General features: G+C 37.9%; 1 long non-coding RNA gene across 1 annotated transcript; it reads right to left on the bottom strand.

The window, feature by feature from the left end:
• Positions 1-337: 337 nt before the first annotated feature.
• LOC307147449 lies at positions 338-3406 on the bottom strand. Its single transcript, XR_013819312.1, has 2 exons — positions 3337-3406; positions 338-686 (listed from the first exon to the last, which is right to left on the bottom strand). It is a non-coding gene; the product is annotated as an uncharacterized lncRNA (long non-coding RNA).
• Positions 3407-20491: the final 17085 nt, after the last annotated feature.

Below are 20491 nucleotides of genomic sequence, written 5' to 3'. Positions count from 1 at the left end.
AAAAAGGTGGGCCCCAACTGGGCTACATGCACAAGACCCTTCTTGGTCCCAGCTTTAGTTTTGTTGTGGGTACTACAAGGTTACTACATGGGCCGAAATACGGGCTGCAAGTGGGTTTGTCTATGGGTTCCATGTTGGCCCCAGCAACTTACTCATATAGGTTTTATGCAGGATTTCACAGGGCTTTAGGTGGGGCCCAACTAGGAATCATATGCATGTGGCCCAACTAGGGATCATCTGGGTTCCATCTAAATGAGTAGCAACACCACACAAACAAGTTTTAAAGCATTAGAGCACACAGTGAGATTGAAATCTTTTCAAATTAAAATTTTATTGAAATTACCCATCATATTATGCTATATTCTGAAATTCCAGAGACAATATTTAAAGAAGCAGATTTATGTCAGATTAAAGAGTATCTCTTTAAAGTTATATACCTAATTGTTAAAATACATACTTTTAACCTGTATTTGACCCAGTCTATACTGAACGCTTTGAACATTTGAAAAGGAAATAAATTGGGGACAGTTAGAAGAAGCAGCAACTATACATGTATCAGTACAGCTTACACTGCAGACAGTCATTTGTGCATTCTGGACACTGTCCTCCATCTCTTGTCTCAGACTTTTTTTAAAGTTCCCTCTCAGTTTCTTGCCAGTTGATCTGAGCAGTCTTCTTAAGAGCCTCTGCAAAACAAATTAGTTTTTTTTAGAGATTATGATTTTAGAGAAATCATGTTACTTACACATACTTACACAATACCTTATGAAAGAATAACAACTTTTACTCAGGATAAAAAAAACAAAAACAGCATTAAACTTCAATTGGAATAGTCGGTATTGGAATGTCACTGGAAGGGCATTTGGGAAATTTAACAGAGAATTACTGTTTATTTATTCAGACTATTCCGATTTAATTTTGTATTAATAAAACCAGTTTATAAAGTATGAATATGCGATGTGTTTGAAAGCATCAAATCATTCATTGATACAAGTTAACCATTAAAAACTCAGTCCATGATAGAATAGGCCGACGAAATGATGCATAATTAAAGTATTTTAATTATTTTTTTATTGCTAATGATTTATGATTGCTTTTAAAGTAGAAATACAAAAATATTACTCTGTGTCTTTGGAAAATAATTGAGGTGATCACAGGTGTGGATGATTCTTAAATTTCCAGGATGGCTCAACTTAAGAGTCATAGTTTTAATAAACAAGTTAGAATTAAGTCAAAAATGAGAATCTGATTCTTTTAGTGTTTCAGACAGAGATCACGATTCTGAACAGATAAAATAACAACATAACATGTAATTTACTAGAGGTTCTGACAAATGTTAATTCCTGCAGTCGATTTAAAATGTTTAATCTGAATGAAAAAAAAAAGGTTTGAATGAATAATTAAATGACTAAAATACGTGTTTCATTACTGGATGAATCAGTGTTTTTGAACGAATCTCTAGAATGAATGATTAAAGTTTAAAGTGTAAAGTTTCTTGCAAAAGTTGATTCTTCTTCTAAAAATTGCTACTGTAGACAGTGTTTATATCTGAACTATAAACTTATCTCAGTACTTGAATTACGAGCTGATGTTGTTGTAATATTATTTAAGAATATAATAAATTACTGTTGTGTCAATCTAAAATGATCTTCCCACTCATCATTCTGTGAAGTGGTGCAGGACAACTTTGTCCAACAAGTGCTTGTTTCGGACTCTCATCTGCAGATACCTTGTTTTTTTTTTACGGCTTGATTAATATAAGCAGCACGGCAAGGCTTTTTGTACTCCGCGTCTCCTAATAAGGACCTGAAATAGGTAAATATAAGTCTGCTTTTTAAAACAACAGAGGATGGTTAGATTGTGACAACAGCAGGAAACTGCATATTACGTTTACATCAAAAGATTAAATCAAATTTGAAGCTTGTGACTTATAAATGCACATCAACCCGATGACTTAGCATTCATGTAAAAACTATGTTCAGATTAATCAATCAGAATGATTTCATTTTCAGAATGATTTTAATTTGTGTGTGTGTGTGTGTGAGGCGCGATCGAACAGTGTAAACATAAAAACATACTAGATCATTTTGTTTATACAGGATTAAGTTACTGTAAAATTTAAAGGAAAACAAATATATTAATCTGAAATGTAGCAAATTAATTTTCAATTAATTCAGGTACAATTATCAAACATATATCAAGGTCTTTTTGTCTTTTTATTAATTTAATTAATAAACTAATTATATAAAACTATTGTCAGTGCTCTACAAATAAACTGTTTTTTTTTTGCCTTTACTTTATTAATAAAACTTATTTAAAAAATGCAAGGCTTAAGCAATTTATTTTCCTTTGGTGGTACAGCCTGAGACATGCACAAGCCTTCTGCATTTTTGTTTTGCTTTTCCCTCCATTGTAACAAACTTGTACCGAACTGTGATGTCTGAACCGAACCGTGACTCCTGTGTACCATTCCACCCCTAATAAGTGGCTCTGTATATTTCTGATATGTAGAGAAACATTACACTTAATTCAGAATCCTAACTACACAAAGTATTGAAGTAGTTCACTTTACAAATTAAAATTAGCCCATGATTTACTCATCCTAGGTGTGTATGACTTTCTTCTTTTAGACGAATACAATCGAAGTTATATTAATAAACACACTGATGCTTCCAAGCTGCATAATGGCAGTGGATTGCAACCATTGCAACCATCAGATTGAAGCTCCAAAAAGTGCATCTATCCATTATATAAGAACTCTACGTGGCTCCGGGGGGTTAATAAAGGCCTTCTGAAGCTGCGACGCCATGGCGATGGCGACGCCATGAGTTTGTGTAAAAAAATATTCATTTTAAAAACTTTATAAAGTAAAACAACTAGCTTCCAGGCAAACAAACATACGGATTCCACTTAAGGGTAAAGCGCAACTTATGCGAGTAATGTGACGTACTACTGATATTTACGCTACCCCATGATGCACTACGCTACTTCTGACGTCATAAGTTGCGCTTTATACACAAGTAGACTGTGTATGGCCGGAAGCTAGTTATTTTACTTTATAAAGTTTTAAATATGGATACTTTTGGAAACTCATGGCCTTGCTCCAGAAGGACTTTATTAACCCAACCCCATAGTTAATATAACTCCAATTGTATTCATCTGAAAGTCATATACACTAACGGTGGATTGAGGGTGAGTAAATCATGGGGTAATTTTCATTTTAGTGAAAATTACTACTACTCTACGTCAATTATGTAAAATATAATTTTGTAAATTTTATTAAATTAAGTAAATTCAAAACACCTCACACATAACAAAAGGTTAATGGATTCATACCAGAAGTTACAGTGCAATCCTTCACCAAATTGCCAGTACTCATCTGGATCCTTGGTCAATCTGGGGTTGGGTTGGGTTGGGTGGAGTGGGCTGAAAAGTCCTTAAAAAGAAAGATTTAATTTGTACCATTCCTTTAAACAATATTAAACAAAGCGTATTTAAATTGTACCAACATTTGCCATTATTAAACATTCGGAACAAATGGTCCCCAATAGCTCCCTGGGTGCCGCAGCAAAAACGGCTGCCCACTGCTCCGGGTGTGTGTTCACAGTGTGTGTGTGTTCAATACTCACTGAACACACACACACACACACACTGTGAACACACACCCGGAGCAGTGGGCAGCCGTTTTTGCACAAACATGTCACGTCACATCACACAATTGTAGCTTTGAAAAAAGCAAATTGGTACACCAAAATCAAACAGACCATCTAATAATTTTACCTGTCACCACATTTATCCTGCTATGACACGTCTGAGGGTCTTTCCCTTGATGCTCTTCAGTGAACTAAATAAAGGACTGATGATGGTGACATGTTCTCCTTTCTTTGTCACTTTAGAGGAAGAAAGACAAAAGGATAAAAAGTTACTCAGATTTGTCACTGGTAGATTAAATGACTTTTGATGATGAGAATAGCCTAATACTTTTAACTACATAATATATAAATCCCAATGTAAGGTTTAGAAGCAATGGTTAAAATTGACTTGCATCTTACTGAAGTTGATAATTGTGGTGGATTTGTCTCTCCGTTGGGTGCCTGTTCACCCCATAAAATCTTCTTCCAATGCTTGAGATATATCCATATGTAAATGACTGTTTTATCAGTCACTTTACTCATTCGGATGCTCCTTCCCGAGAAAAAAAAAAATACAAAAAAAAATTATATTTGAATATATTTAAAACACATTTACTTCATTCTTATTATACTTCAAATCCATTAACATATTTATTGACACATCTCCTAAGACTTATATTTAATTTATAATTAAACTGTATTTGCAGCCTTTCTTTAGTACACAATGCACATTTTTTAATATTACGACAACATTTTAAAAAATATATAACCATTAATAAAGTGTACCTAAAGTACACTTGCAATAGTTTCACTTTAACACAATCAAATACACTTAACCTCAGCACGACTTCCAGATAACTAAAGTGCATTAAATACAAGTATTTATTTTAGGATACCAAAGTACAATTGCAGGGTATTTATATTAAGTACATGTATGTAAATGCTTTGCAGTAAACTTAGCATAAAATAAATGTTTCAAATATATTTTAGTATTTTTTTTTTTTTTTCATTAGGGTTTTCATGTGTTTGAGTTTTAAACTAGCTGACAACATTGACATCAGAGGCTTCAACGTTAAATAAGTGCATACTCTAATCGCGATTAGCATCTTACTGTAAACAAATCAATGGTACACACACAGTCACACACACAGCTGCAGGTTGTAGTACGTCCGTTTATCCGTGAAAGGTAACTTACAAAGAACATTTCTGGGAAGTTAATGAACTCCATTAACACACGATCGGTTTACCTGCATTATATATTCTACCATGAACTATATTAACATTCTTATCCGCTTATTTTAATGTAATACCTAAACGTTTAAATCTGTATTATTAATTGATCTCTATTTTTCTAAAATGATAGTGGATAGGACATGAATACGAAGCCTAACTTTACGTAATGGAGACTGAAAAATTTTCTCTTACCTGATATCGCCAAAATGTTTGCAGGACTCACACATCCAGACCGACCTTCCTCTGTGTTCACATATCAGCTTCTGTTCTCCTCCGTTTACATGTCACAACGCAAATTAGTTTAAAATAATAATTTAACAGGCATAAGGAAAGACCGAGTAATCTTGCCGAGCAGTAGCACACACATGTCGTCGTCATCAATACTAACTGACGTATTTTCAAACTTGACCAGTAAAAAGGCGCGCACGGTTGTCATTGGCCAGTTACGTAGATGGCAGTCATATTAACCAATCATGATCAAAGAAGGTGAAAACAACCAATAGCAATTGTTTCAGCGTGGTAATGGAAAATATTACTTTTTTTTTTCTTCTTTTTTTTTTTTTAAGAAATGTGTGTTCAGTTTTATTTGTAGACTATGTTATTTAATTAGTTGGTCAAATAGTGTTTTGATGACAGTGTGAATAAAAATGCAATCCTGCATGGTAAGCTTTAGGCAAACACAAAATTGTCCAAACAAACAAAATCACACAAAGAAAAAAAGTTTCTGCTGCACTTCTCTCCTGAGATTGAAATTATATCCATTATTATTATTATTGTTGTTAATAATATGATTATATTTTAACATAAATTTAGATTTTTGAAGTGGTGTTTGGATCAAAATATTATACAATGCTAAAATAACAAAATAATAATTAGAAATAATTATAATTCAAAGATGTATTCCTTGAAGACATGACATTGATTCAACATACAGATTTTGTAAAAAAAAAAAAAAAAAAAAAAAAAAAAAAACTAACCCTAAACCTAACCCTAACCCTAACCCAACAACTGACATTATTTCAACCGTATTTCAACTTTGAGGGTCAGTCATGTGCCCACTATGACTGAAAATAAAAGTATGTACTGTTGGCCTCAAAAGAAAACTGAACTCAAAACACAATATGCTAAATGAATGAAACTGCACTTTATTCTGTACTCCTAGTATATGATGCAAATATGATTTCTGAATTTACATTGGATTTTCCCTTCAAACCATGAATTTCCATTCTATCTTTCTTTACTTGGGCTATTTCATCATCTGAACTGATGTGCCCCTTACAATAATCAAAACCCTAACCCTAACCCTAACCCCAATATTCAATCTCTAGAATTACATTGTCACTAACCGACTGACCAGAAAACTCTGGAGTATCTCAATTGAATAAGGGCATATGGCTGTTGCTAGGGGTTTGATTTCTTCTACCCATCTCTAAGCCATTATAATTCCATTATTTAGATAGATTTTGATAGACAGAATTTGATAACTTCTGTAACCCGTTCTTCATATTGTACAGTGACCATTTTCTGGATATTTTGAACCATTTGTATATAATTTTTTTGAAATAACTATATGGAGATAAGCATTTTGCAGTAACTCACAAAATCAGACCACTAAAAGTTGACACTTTGAATATTTAATGTCATGGGTTGGAACTAATGCCTGCTGAACACCAACACTCCAGGACTGGATTTGAAGAGACATGGCCTATAGGCTACTGTAACCAAATACACTATATTGCCAAAAGTATTGGGACACCCCTCCAAATAATTGAATTTGGGTGTTTCAATCTATTTCGTGGCCACAGTTGTATAAAATCAAGCACTAAGCAGACGCTTCTACAAATTTTGTGAAAGAATAGGTCGCTCTCAGGAGCTTAGTGAATTCAGTGAGTTCAAGCGTGGTACCAGGTTTCCATTTGTGTAATAAATCCACTTGTGAAATTTCCTCACTACTAAATATTCCGCAGTCAGCTGTTAGTGGTATTACAGTATATGAAAGATTATAAATTACAAATATACTGCATATAATTGTTTTAATGATTGTACAGATATGTTGTTTACAAGTGTATAGTTTATGATGCAATTTACAGATGCACAATTTATATTTACTACATAATTCATTATATTCACAATTATACTTGTATGTATTTCTCCATTCAGGGTCCATATAGAGATTACCTATGTGGCTACCACCATAAGACTGATTGTGTTTGCTCATGACACATATGGTTTATCAAAGTGGGTCCCATATGTTTTTCCCATTCATAACCCATATAGAGATTACCTATGTGGGTACCACCTTGGGCCCATGTAGGCAGCCTATATAGGACTGATTGTGTTTGCTCATGTCTGACCCATATGGTTTATCAAAGTGGACCCCATATGTTTTTCCCATTCATAACCCATATAGAGATTACCTATGTGGGAACTACCTTGGGCCCATGTAGGCAGCCTATATGGGACTGGTTGTGTTTGCCCATGTCTGACACATATAGTTTGGCCAAGCGGGCGCCATATGTATTTCTCCATTCAGGGCCCATATAGAGATTACCTATGTGGGTACCACCTTGGGCCCATGTAGGCAGCCTAAATAGGACTGATTGTGTTTGCCCATGTCTGACCCATATGGTTTATTAAAGTGGGCCCCACATATTTTCCCCATTCATAAGCCATATAGACATTACCTATGTGGGTACCACCTTGGGCCCATGTAGGCAACCTATATGGGACTGGTTGTGTTTGCCCATGTCTGAAACATATTGTTTTGGCCAATTGGGTGCCATATGTATTTCCCCATTCAGGGCCCATATAGAGATTACTTATGTGGGTACCACCTTGGGCCCATGTAGGCAGCCTATATAGGACTGATTGTGTTTGCTCATGTCTGACCCATATGTTTTATCAAAGTGGACCCCATATGTTTTTCCCATTTATAACCCATATAGAGATTACCTATGTGGGAACTACCTTGGGCCCATGTAGGCAGCCTATATAGGACTGATTGTGTTTGCCCATGTCTGACCCATATGGTTTATCAAAGTGGGTCCCATATGTTTTTCCCATTCATAAACCATATAGAGATTACCTATGTGGGTACTACCTTGGGCCCATGTAGGCAGCCTATATGGGACTGGTTGTGTTTGCCCATGTCTGAAACATATTGTTTTGGCCAATTGGGTCCCATATGTTTTTCCCATTCATAAACCATATAGAGATTACCTATGTGGGTACTACCTTGGGCCCATGTAGGCAGCCTATATGGGACTGATTGTGTTTGCCCATGTCTGACGCATATAGTTTGGCCAAGCGGGCGCCATATGTATTTCCCCATTCAGGGCCCATATAGAGATTACCTATGTGGGTACCACCTTGGTCCCATGTAGGCAGCCTATATAGGACTGAGTGTGTTTGCCCATGTCTGACCCATATGGTTTATTAAAGTGGGCCCCACATATTTTCCCCATTCATAACCCATATAGAGATTACCTATGTGGGTACCACATTGGGCCCATGTAGGCAGCCTATATAGGACTGATTGTGTTTGCTCATGTATGACCCATATGGTTTATCAAAGTGGACCCCATATGTTTTCCCATTTATAACCCATATAGAGATTATCTATGTGGGTACCACTTTGGGCCCATGTAGGCAGCCTATATAGGACTGATTGTGTTTGCTCATGTCTGTCCCATATGGTTTCTCAAAGTGGACCCCATATGTTTTTCACATTCATAACCCATGTAGAGATTACCTATGTGGGAACTACCTTGGGCCCATGTAGGCAGCCTATATAGGACTGATTGTGTTTGCCCATGTTTGACACATATGGTTTATCAAAGTGGGTCCCATATGTTTTTCCCATTCATAAACCATATTGAGATTACCTATGTGGGTACTACCTTGGGCCCATGTAGGCAGCCTATATGGGACTGATTGTGTTTGCTCATGTTTGACCCATATGGTTTATCAAAGTGAACCCCATATGTTTTTCCCATTCATAACCCATGTAGAGATTACCTATGTGGGAACTACCTTGGGCCCATGTAGGCAGCCTATATAGGACTGATTGTGTTTGCCCATGTTTGACAAATATGGTTTATCAAAGTGGGTCCCATATGTTTTTCCCAGTCATAAACCATATAGAGATTACCTATGTGGGTACTACCTTGGGCCCATGTAGGCAGCCTATATGGGACTGATTGTGTTCGCCCATGTCTGACACATATAGTTTCACCAAGCGGGCGCCATATGTATTTCCCCATTCAGGGCCCATATAGAGATTAAGAGATTACCTATGTGGGTACCACCTTGGGCCCATGTAGGCAGCCTATATAGGACTGATTGTGTTTGCCCATGTCTGACCTATATGGTTTATTAAAGTGGGCCCCACATATTTTCCCCATTCATAACCCATATAGAGATTACCTATGTGGGTACCACCTTGGGCCCATGTAGGCAGCCTATAAAGGACTGCTTGTGTTTGCTCATGTCTGACCCATATGGTTTATCAAAGTGGACCCCATATGTTTTCCCATTTATAACCCATATAGAGATTATCTATGTGGGTACCACTTTGGGCCCATGTAGGCAGCCTATCTAGGACTGATTGTGTTTGCCCATGTCTGACCCAAATGGTTTATCAAAGTGGACCCCATATGTTTTTCCCATTCATAACCCATATAGAGATTACCTATGTGGGAACTACCTTGGGCCCATGTAGGCAGCCTATATAGGACTGATTGTGTTTGCCCATGTCTGACCCAAATGATTTATCAAAGTGGACCCCATATGTTTTTCCCATTCATAACCCATATAGAGATTACCTATGTGGGAACTACCTTGGGCCCATGTTGGCAGCCTATATAGGACTGATTGTGTTTGCCCATGTCTGACACATATGGTTTATCAAAGTGGGCCCCATATGTATTTCCCCATTCATAACCCATATAGAGATTACCTATGTGGGTACCACATTGGGCCCATGTAGGCAGCCTATATAGGACTGATTGTGTTTGCCCATGTCTGACGCATATGGTTTATCAAAGTGGGCCCCATATATTTTCCCCATTCATAACCCATATAGAGATTACCTATGTGGGTACCACCATGGGCCCATGTAGGCAGCCTATATAGGACTGATTGTGTTTGCCCATGTCTGACCCATATGGTTTATCAAAGTGGGTCCCATATGTTTACCCCATTCATAACCCATATAAAGATTATCTATGTGGGTACTACCTTGGGCCCATGTAGGCAGCCTATATGGGATTTATTGTGTTTGCCCATGTCTAACCCATTTGATAAACCCAAATGGGCCCCATTTGTGTTGCCCATTTTGAACCCATGCACTCATTTCCCATTAGTGACCCAACTAGGACCCACATGGGGAGCCCACCTGTTTTTGCCCATGTGGGACCTACTTAGCTGACCCAAGTGGGCCCCAGATAAGATGCCCATTTTGGGACCATACCCACTTGGTACCCACGTAGCCCACGCATAAACCATGTGGGGCCCACATATACATGTTGGCTGGGTAGAGTCATATCATAGAGTCGCATCTTTTTGGACAACTCTCTCCTAAACTCAGAAAAATTTCTTTGCACTGATGGCAAACTTTCAGCAATTCTCTCAATATCTTTAGGACGTAAAGATGTTTTGACTGCTTGTGGCTGCAATATGGGGGTTGCAAATGGAACTGTATCAACACCTTTTCCCTGAGGCTTTTGTCTAGCTACGCACACTTCAACTGCATTTACATCTGCATTGACATTGTCCTCTATACTATCAAAAGACTGTAAATCAGGATAGCTTTCATCTGACTGTTGGTCTTCTAAATCACATTTGGTTGAGGCTTTGTTATGGCCCACCTTTGTCTTGAGACAGGACATGTGAGTCTGCAATTGTTTGTTCTGATCGTTTAAAGTAGCAATACAACGAGCTTGTTCTTGTGCAATGGATAAGCTAAATTCTCGGTGACAACAGATGATGCCTTTCAGATTTTTCTTCCTGATACATGCACTCAACACTTTCTTGCAATCTTCAATTGACCACACTTTCTCTGGATCAATGCCAAATTTCTTTGTTAAATTCAATCTGACTGGCTCAGTCACGATGGAGTCCATGTGCTCTGATAACAAAGACTTGAATTCACTATCTGTCCAAAAAGGTGTAATCTGTCTAGTACTTTTCCTAAACATTTTGTGAATTTCTGTTACCACAAACAAACACAAAAAAAAAAAAAAACCTTCTCTCTACTGTCTTGCAAACAGAGGGTACAATCTTATTAGCACATGAGGCTAAATCTTCTCTAGCTTACAAAGGTACAAACAATATTAACATGTAACTGTTAATCTTCCCTGCCAACAACAGAGGATAAATTTCATCTCTATAAGAAAAACTTTTTAGAGGCTTATCTTTAGTTAACCAAACTCTACAGCTGTTTGTTAACTACTTCTCTGAACGGCGCAGAGGAAAACATTTGTTCTGGTCTGCATTGGTTCTTTGAAATGGAGTGAAACTCACCGAATCGTTGGTTGTACAGAAAACATTCGTCTGGAACTCAGTCAGCTTTGTTGAGATCTTTGAGCTTGAAGTTTCAAGATTCAGTCTGGGACTCAGTCAGCTTTGTTGAGATCTTTGAGCTTGAAGTTTTCAATCTGGAGGAAGCTGGAAAGCTTGAAGTTTCAAGATTCAGTTCTTTGAGTTTCCTTTTTCTCCATCCGGGTCACGGCACCAAATTGTTGAAAACTTTTTCTTCGTCGAAGCAAGAAACCAGGAGACGTTGGGGATCACGTTCAAACAAAGTTATTCTTTATTGAGGACTTCGCGTTGACGCGGCTGCAGTTCTTCCCAAATCAGTCTGGCTAACATACTTTACATGGTTTCTTTATAGGTCTTTCAGTGGGCTGTCCTTAAAGGTGCTAAACATACACACAGCCTTAGAGGTAACCACTAAATCTAATCATCTAAAGACAATAGAGGCAATTGCCCCCAACTGACTTCCCCAAATGGTATAAACACAAATGGTCCCGAGAACTAAGACTATGTAACAGTCACACACAGTTCAGCTCTTAGTTGGAAGATCAAAGATGGTATAAACAACAAATGGTCACGAGACCTTAGACTAGGTAACATTCACACACAGTCCAACTCTTAGTTGGAAGATCAAAGACTAACAAAACCCCTGACTATTACAATGTTTAGACAGCTGACTTAAAGCTGACTTCTGATCAGTAAATTGATGCCATCATGTTCACCTTGAATGCCCAATACAGTGTAATTCACCTCAGTTTTTCATGTGATGTTATGTAAGGAAGTAAGATCAGCAGATCTTAAACATATTCTTAAATGTGGATTCTTCATTACCAAACACCTGCTGATGGCTTCCCTCCAGTTCAGTCCATCAGTGTCTGGGAGGTCGATGGCCTGGTGGAAAATGGCCCCGATCCAGAAAAGCAGCTTGAGGGTTTCATCGTCAAGGGGGCCAATGACGGCGAAAAATTCTGTGCTCTCTTGAGCAATGGCGACAAAAATAGCCCTGTCGTCCATATGGACTGGTCCGATCTTCTGTCACGGGTGGTTGCAGGAAGGTAGACAGAGACGAGAATATATTTCCAAAACGAAGGTTTAATAGGAATTCAAAACAGAACAGCAGAACATGTAGCAACACACACTAAATATTATGGAGAACGGACAAAGACTGACAAAACAGACAGAACTTAAAAACAAACACAGATTACACTGATTAACAGAACAGGTGATACAACTGAACTGATAATGACAGTAACCATGGAAACAAAGGAGTGGCAGGAAAAGAACAAAGGAAAACAGGAACAAATCAAAACACAAACCGAAAGTCCAAACATACATTGACAAGTGACAGTATGTACAAGTTTGTAGTTTTGAGATGATGACATTTATGGACATAAAGTCATGAAACCCATTCTGATTATTTCTTCACAAGACTTTTGAAAATTGTATCACGTAGCCTACAATATTTGCTTCAAAACTATGTGAAAATCATCCTGCATACTCATTCAGATAAAACAATATATTGATTTAAAATTTGTAAGACATGTTTTGTGTAACAAAGCTTTATGCGAGGAGGCGTATGAATATTGATGTGTTTCACACCTGAGAAAGACAAAGACCCTCCCATAATGGCCCTATCAGGTGCTATCAGGCCCTATCATTATGAGGAACCTTGCACAAAGAATGAGATATTTAAAAAAGAATGGCTTTTTGATTGTTTGGATTTATTGACAACACAACATAATCCAAAGATACACTACAAAGGACAAAAAAAGCACATTATTGAACACACTGATCTAAAGACAGAGACTTGAACAGTCACACGACTTTGTGCCATTCCTGAAACATAGTACATACCTGTCATTTCCAAGGTGTGTAATTTTGCCATGATCATATACAGAGACTCATGTGAATGTTTAAAGGTATAGCGGAGGATTTTCTTTTTCCGGGTGGATCATCAAGACTATTCTGGTGATATGTTTACATAAGGCCGTCGTACGTGCTCGTGCACACGATTCACACGATGACGTGCGCTCAAAACACAGGTTGGGCTTCCCACTGATGCCTCAGTCGCGAAGTTTCTACTTGACAGGTAAAGTTTGGCATGCTATTTGGAGAAATCCATTTAAAATCACTGCTAGTAAAAGTTAATGTAAGCTATGATTAGCTTGTGCATGCTCTCTCGTGCACACGTTTAATAGGCGTTCCCTCTCGGGATCAGGTAGAGTGTTGCGAATGTGCATTATTTCAAAAAGTGGAGAGGGCGGTTCTTTTCTAAAATTCGGGAAAATTCTCCGCTATACCTTTAAGTCAGCAGTACTCATCAGTGGCATCTGGTCCCTATAAAAAAATTAAAAAAACACGATACAACTGTGAACATGCTGATATCAATGAGAAACTATAGGGCTGCACGATTTTGGGAATACATTTTAGATTTTTCTGGTTAAAATTGCCAAATTTAAAATGTACAAAATACACACACACACACACACATATATATATATATATATATATATATATATATATACTGTAATGAACACCAGGTTTGTTGTGCCTTGAAGGCATATACGTGTAGGGCTGCATAAAATAATAATAACAACAGCCTATAGCAGGCAGCCTATAAATCGTTAAAAAGGAACACTTCAGTAAGGGACTGTTCGTTTTTTATTTAAGGGGCCACCGGAGGAGTTTTGAGATCTGTTGTCAAAAAAGACATGACCCTCCCTTCGCCAGCAATACATTTTTCTATGACCCTCCAAAATGATTGTGAAAAAAGGCATGACCCTCCCCGATAATTTATTGATTAGCCTACTTCCATACTGGTTTGCGCTTGGCAAAGATGTTCAAAAAGCCATTGTTTTTTTGTTTTTTTAAACCATAAACTCTTGCTTTCTCGTCTTAGGGCTGTAACGATAGACCAAACCTACGATTCGGTTCGTATCACGATTTTTGATTTTAGTGAAAAATCATGTTTTTGGTGCTGACTCGTTCAACATGTGGGTGGCGCTGCCAACAAAGCATCTAAAAGCTGTCACAAAGAACCGGCAAAAGTAATGATTATTAATATGTCAAATATAGCAAGGAGACATTTTAATTGTTTATTAATAAACAAGTGTTTTCTGTGTCGACTGCAAAGATGAAGTTGATGATGCGTCGCGATCTTCTCAGAACGCGCCAGAGAGAAATGCACATTTCATAAGCAGAAAGCAGTTTGTTTTCCTTCGTTTTGAATTGTTCTGTTTAAAAGTAGACATTTCAAGCTTTCTATATATTTCTCAGGTCTGTGAGGCAAGTAGCCTACCTTAAGCTGAGTTTCGGTTCATTTATGAGACCAAGAGTCCAGTTCACTCGCCCGCGCCTCCGTGTGTCATGATTATCTTTCTACTATATTTAGGCTACTTATTATTTATTAAATCCAGATGAAACATTGATTAAAATTAAGATACAATTAACAAAAAAACGAAATTCACTTTAAAGAAAGGCTTTGTGCTTTCTGTTTGAGGTCTCTGTGAAATTTTTAAAGTCGCTTTCAGAGCAGTCATGTCCGTAATGGAGAACTGTCACGCCCGTAACATTGTTTTTTTTTTTTTTTTTCTCTCACATAAATGCGAACACGAAAAATAAAATAAAAATAATATTTTATGTTCTGTGGAGGCCGATCTTTATTCATCCGGTGGGTATATATCTTTTGGTTTGCACAGTGTAATTTATAGAATTACTAAAAAATATTTTGCCACCTAAAAGTTTAAGATTTTTTGTGTCACGTCACATGTGTATTTCCCTCATATTAAATAATAAAACGCATGTGTAGACTGATATTTTTCTAATGTCTTGACTCCTTTCAGACGTTTCAAAATATTGGTATTAAATGCATTTTCTGAGAATTTATATATCAAGTTTTGACTGCAAATGTCAGGTCCATAACACTGGAATCGCCCAATTTTAACGAATTTATCCTCAACTAGTTTTTGTGGTGTAGGTCTACGTATTTTATTATGTTAACTTAAATAATACTAATAGTAATTTAAAGATGTGGTAGCCCTACATCTTACACATCGTGGAAACAAAATAAGAATGGAAACTAAAATATGGTAGTATCAGAGAATGTCTAATAGGAAGAGAATTGGCACTCTCTGCTTACTTCCGGGTTCTGGATTGGTTGCAGTAACACGTCTCTATCCATGCGGGGGCGCTCGCGAGCGAGTGCAGAATGAATGGAGGTCTATGGCGAAATACCCCTCAAAACCCACTTTTCTCAGGATATAATTTTTTGTCTAGTAATTTGAATGTTGTATTCGAAAGAAGATGCAAAGAAATTACACATTGCTGGGTGTTAGATTGTAAGAAATAGAAAAGAAATAAGTACTCGTTCATTCAATTTTCGACCTATAACCCATGTTGAACTTGCAAAACCTACAATAAAATCTGAGATTTCTCAACGGCATTTGGGTGAAAGAGACACATTTAGCCGTCTAGCCCCATTGACTCCCATTCAGTCTGCACTCGCTCGCGATCACCCCCAGTGGAATTCTAATGGAACTGCAACCAAAATCAATACAATGGGGCTGAATAGGGAGTGCCAAGGCTCTCCGTAGACGGGCTCTGGTAGTATCAGCGGGCATTCTATCAGCTGCAGTTCTTCTGGCGCCTCAGTCCCAATACTGTAAAACTCGACGTACGTTCACATCACATGTTAATGCAGCGGTAGAGTTACACTCACAGGACACTGTGCACTTATTCGCAATCACAAAAGTTCATTATTTGTTCGTGCTTTAAAGCTTTGCCGGGTAAACATTTCTTTGGCATTCTGTTCTGACATGATGCACTTTTTCTAAGCGCGAACTGAAGTGCGCGCGCACTGTCAAACAGCGCCAAACTGGATTTTTGTTGGGTCAGACCCATCTGATATCGAAGGGGGGCTGATAACGCGAGATCAACATGGAGCTAAATGGAAAAAAATAGCACCAAACAAGCCACTTTGAAATGTTGCTGTTTTCATGAATATAAAAGTTGGGTGACCCTCCCCCTAGACTAAAAAAAGTTGGAGGACCCTCCCCTCAACAAAGAATAAAAAGACATGACCCTCCCCTATTTTCCTCCGGTGGCCCCTTCCATAAATACCGAACGGTCCCTAACACTACACTAGAGAAAAATGTATGGATTACTTCAAATGTTTCCATTCGTTATGACGTTATGAAAAGAGATTGGAGCAAAAACATGAAGCCTAATGTTTGGCGCGTTTTGCTTTTCAAACACACAACGCAAGTTTACTGAAGCGTTTACTGAAGCATTTACTGAAGCGATCGAGCCGCTCCAAACAATGAAACATATTATTACCACATTATACATATCTACGTTTGAGCAGATATCCACAAACACAGTATTTAACAGTAAACAAGAGTCTAAGTCAGAAGTGTATTGTGTCAAAACATTTTAGTACTTAAACTGAATTTTATTAGGTTTATTAGTTACAATGTTTACACGGTACAATTTCTGGTAAGCTATGTTTTTTTTATTATTGCTTGACACAAATTTCACGATTTCAATTCAATTAAATTCTTGTGATTTTATTTAATATTGACTCATTTGGATAAATATTAGGTATGCAAGATAGGCGTTAGTTTTTCTCAAGAAAACAAAAAACTCACCTAATGCTGTAAACATACAGAGAGCCTTATCAGCTGGTAGTATTATTTAAGGTTAAAAATAACTCAAATTAAATATAATGCGTTTTTTATTATAATTTATAATAGCAACTTTATTTAATGATATAAGTAAAAATATAATAAATATGTAATATAGTACACATATTTAGCAAAATACTCTCTATAGCTCTTTTTTTCTAGCCAACTAACGTGCTATAGCCTATATTATGCTCATTAAATGGCTTTCCTGAGGTAAATGTTATGTGACATAATTGTTCTCCAGCTGTTTTATTGAACCCTTTCCGCGGATGAAAAACACTGATTGGTCGATATTATGTATGAGGAATATACATTTCGGTAAGTTGCAGTGATGCACGGGTCAATGTATAAACAAACCGCACCCGACCAACGTTTTCAACTAACCCGCCCGGAACTCGGACCGCAAAAAAAGAAAAAGAAAATATTGTACCCGACCCGCTTCCTGACCCGCATTTTTTAAATGCTCATCGTAGCGTCTTAATATAACTTAATATATTCTAATTTTGTCAAGAATTATAAAAAATCGTCAATAAGCTCAGAATTTGTACTAAAATAGTCTAAATGTTTAGTTTTAAAAACAATTTTAAAAAGCTGGCTATGTCTATTTTGATGTTTCTGCGCAAGTTCAGCATACAGTGAGGTTCGGGTTTGTTCCGATCAGAGCTCGTGAGCGGAGAGCGCATTTCTGAATATTCCGCTCCGCTCACTCATTCCGTAGGGTCGCTCGCCCAACCCAGAATGGCCTGCTGGTTCGAAAATATGTGGAATAAGGGCTGCCTCCTACTTTTTTTTTTTTCTAGTCGACTAGTAGTTGTTCATTTAAGCCATTCGTGGACAAATCGCCCCTTTATATTAATTTAATTACTTAAATAGGCTATAGCCTACAGGATAATAAGCGTTATGACCGCACGCATAAAGCTTGCCACAAAGAACCGGTTAAAGTAATGATTATGAATGTGTCTAAATTAGCAAGGAGACATTTAATTGTTTAGTAATAAACTGGTGTTTTCTGTGTCGCTGCAAAGATGAAGTTGACGATGCGGAGATTGCGGACTCGCCATGAACGCCAGAGAGAAATGCACATTTCATATGGATTACATAATCAGAGAGTAGCCTATTTATTTTGGTTTGAATATTTTCGTTTAAAGGTAGACATTTCAAGCTTTCTGTAATATATAGCCTATATTTCTCAAATCTGTGAGGCACAAGCTGAGTTTCGGCGCCCTCCAGTTCACATGGGTTTGAATGCACATGCTTTTCGAATGCGCATGCGTCGCGTCTGAACGCGTTGTTGTCTTTGGAGCTCCATCGATTGATTTATAATTCTTGATTTCTCTTTAAACTCACTTACAACAAACATTTTCTACTTTTCCTCACCTCATAGTTACAACGCGGATTGTTGAGCAGACGCGTCTCAAGCCTATTAGTGATCCAATGCTGGATACTCCTATAGGTTACGTCCGTGGATCACGGCTGAACGCATCTTCTCCACACTCACTTACAAACAAACATTTTTTTTCGCCTATCGTGCGTCTACTCTACACCCGTACCACTAAAAAGACGGATTATATCCAAGACTTCAGCCATAAACTAGTATTAATACTGATAGCATCACTGGTAGCGTCGTTGCTAACTTAAAATTACTGTCCATCTGTTAAAATGGCGAATATATCAGATGTAAGTAGTCTACCTTTTGGTGCAGGTGAGGACACATTTGAGCTGCACGCGGTGCAGTCTGAGCTGGAAGCTGTTGAGAAACAGATCCACGACCTTTTAGTGAGAAAAGCCGAGCTGATAGACCGGCGTTTGGCTCTTGAAACATCACGCGCCGATGCACACAAATCAGTGATTAACGTTACTAACCCGCTGACTCCGACCTCGTCAACTCCGTGCGTTTCTCAACATCGGTCCCGAGCGTCGAGCTCGCGATCAGCCATGGTCTCGTTCACTCCGGCTCCAACACGCCACCACGAAGCCTGGATGATTCCACAGCGGAAGACGCGAGTCAGGTCTAGACCAAGACTCTCTCCGACCCTCCCGGTTTTCGAGATATCCACACAAAACCGCTTCTCCCCTCTTCGCGAAACAGAACGCGATGCTGTCGGCGATTCCATCGTTCGACACGTACACGCTACGTTAAATAAAAGATAAAAGTAAGGTGCATAGTCACTGCTTTCCTGGTGCTCGTGTTTCTGAAATCGCTGCTCGCGTTCCCGAGATTCTGAACGAGCGCGTCGGAACTGTGGTCCTGCACGCGGGAGTGAACGACATCAGGCTGCGCCAGACGGAGGTTCTGAAGAAAGACTTCAGGAATCTGATCGATACGGTACGCAGCACATCGCCTGAAATAACGATCATTGTGTCAGGACCGCTTCCCACGTACCGACTAGGTCATGAAAAGTTTAGTAGATTATTCGCGCTAAATGAATGGTTAATGTCATGGTGCAATGAGCAGAAACTGCTCTTTGTAAATAATTGGAATCTGTTTTGGGAGCGTTCTAGGCTTTACTGTGCTGATGGCTTACACCCAAGCAGATTCGGATCGGATCTTCTGTCAGATAACATTTCCAAAATGTTAAATACCTTTTGACTAGTAACCAAAAGTCCAAATCATAGTCTCTGCTGCACCAATTTAACTGATATAAATACTAGTGTTGAACATTGCATAGAAACTGTGTCTATTCCTCGTTTAGTGAGATCAAATAATAAATCTACTGCAGGATCTAGAAAAAAATCTAATTGTTATTAAACCAGAAAATGTTGCTATTAGTAATCAAAAACCATTTCTAAAGCTAGGTCTTCTAAACATTAGATCACTCACATATATCATTCCACAAAGTGACGATGTCACTGACCATTACATGGTAACTTGCATATTACGTACTCCTGTAATATATCATGCTGCGCCGCGTTATCGATTAGGCAGAACAATCCTTCCATCCACCATAGATAATTTTTCAAATTGCTTATCTGATCTGTCTCAGCTGCTCAGTGAACCCAAACAAACAGATGAACTTGAGGAATTAACTAGCACTATGAGCACCATTCTCTCTGGAACATTGGATATTGTTGCACCCATTAGATTAAAAAAGGTCAGAGAGAAAAGTAAAGCACCATGGTACAACAATACTACGCATGTTCTAAAGAGAGAAACCCGTAATTTAGAGCGTAAATGGAAAAAAACGAACTTAGAGGTCTTTAGAATCGCATGGAAAGACAGTATGTCACATTATAAAAAGGCCCTAAAAGCGGCCAGGGCTGAGCATCTCCGCAAACTAATAGAAAACAACCAAAACAATCCTAGGTTCTTATTTAACATCGTGGCTAGACTAACAAATAAACAGATGTCTCCTGAACAAAATATTCCGTTACAGTTTAGTAGTAATGATTTCATGAAGTTCTTCACTGAGA

The sequence above is a fragment of the Squalius cephalus genome (genome assembly GCF_949319135.1).
Source record: "Squalius cephalus genome assembly, chromosome: 19".
Taxonomy (NCBI): Eukaryota; Metazoa; Chordata; class Actinopteri; order Cypriniformes; family Leuciscidae; genus Squalius; species Squalius cephalus.
The sequence above is the reverse complement of the archived record's forward strand: the minus strand, read 5'-3'. Positions and strand labels throughout refer to the sequence as shown.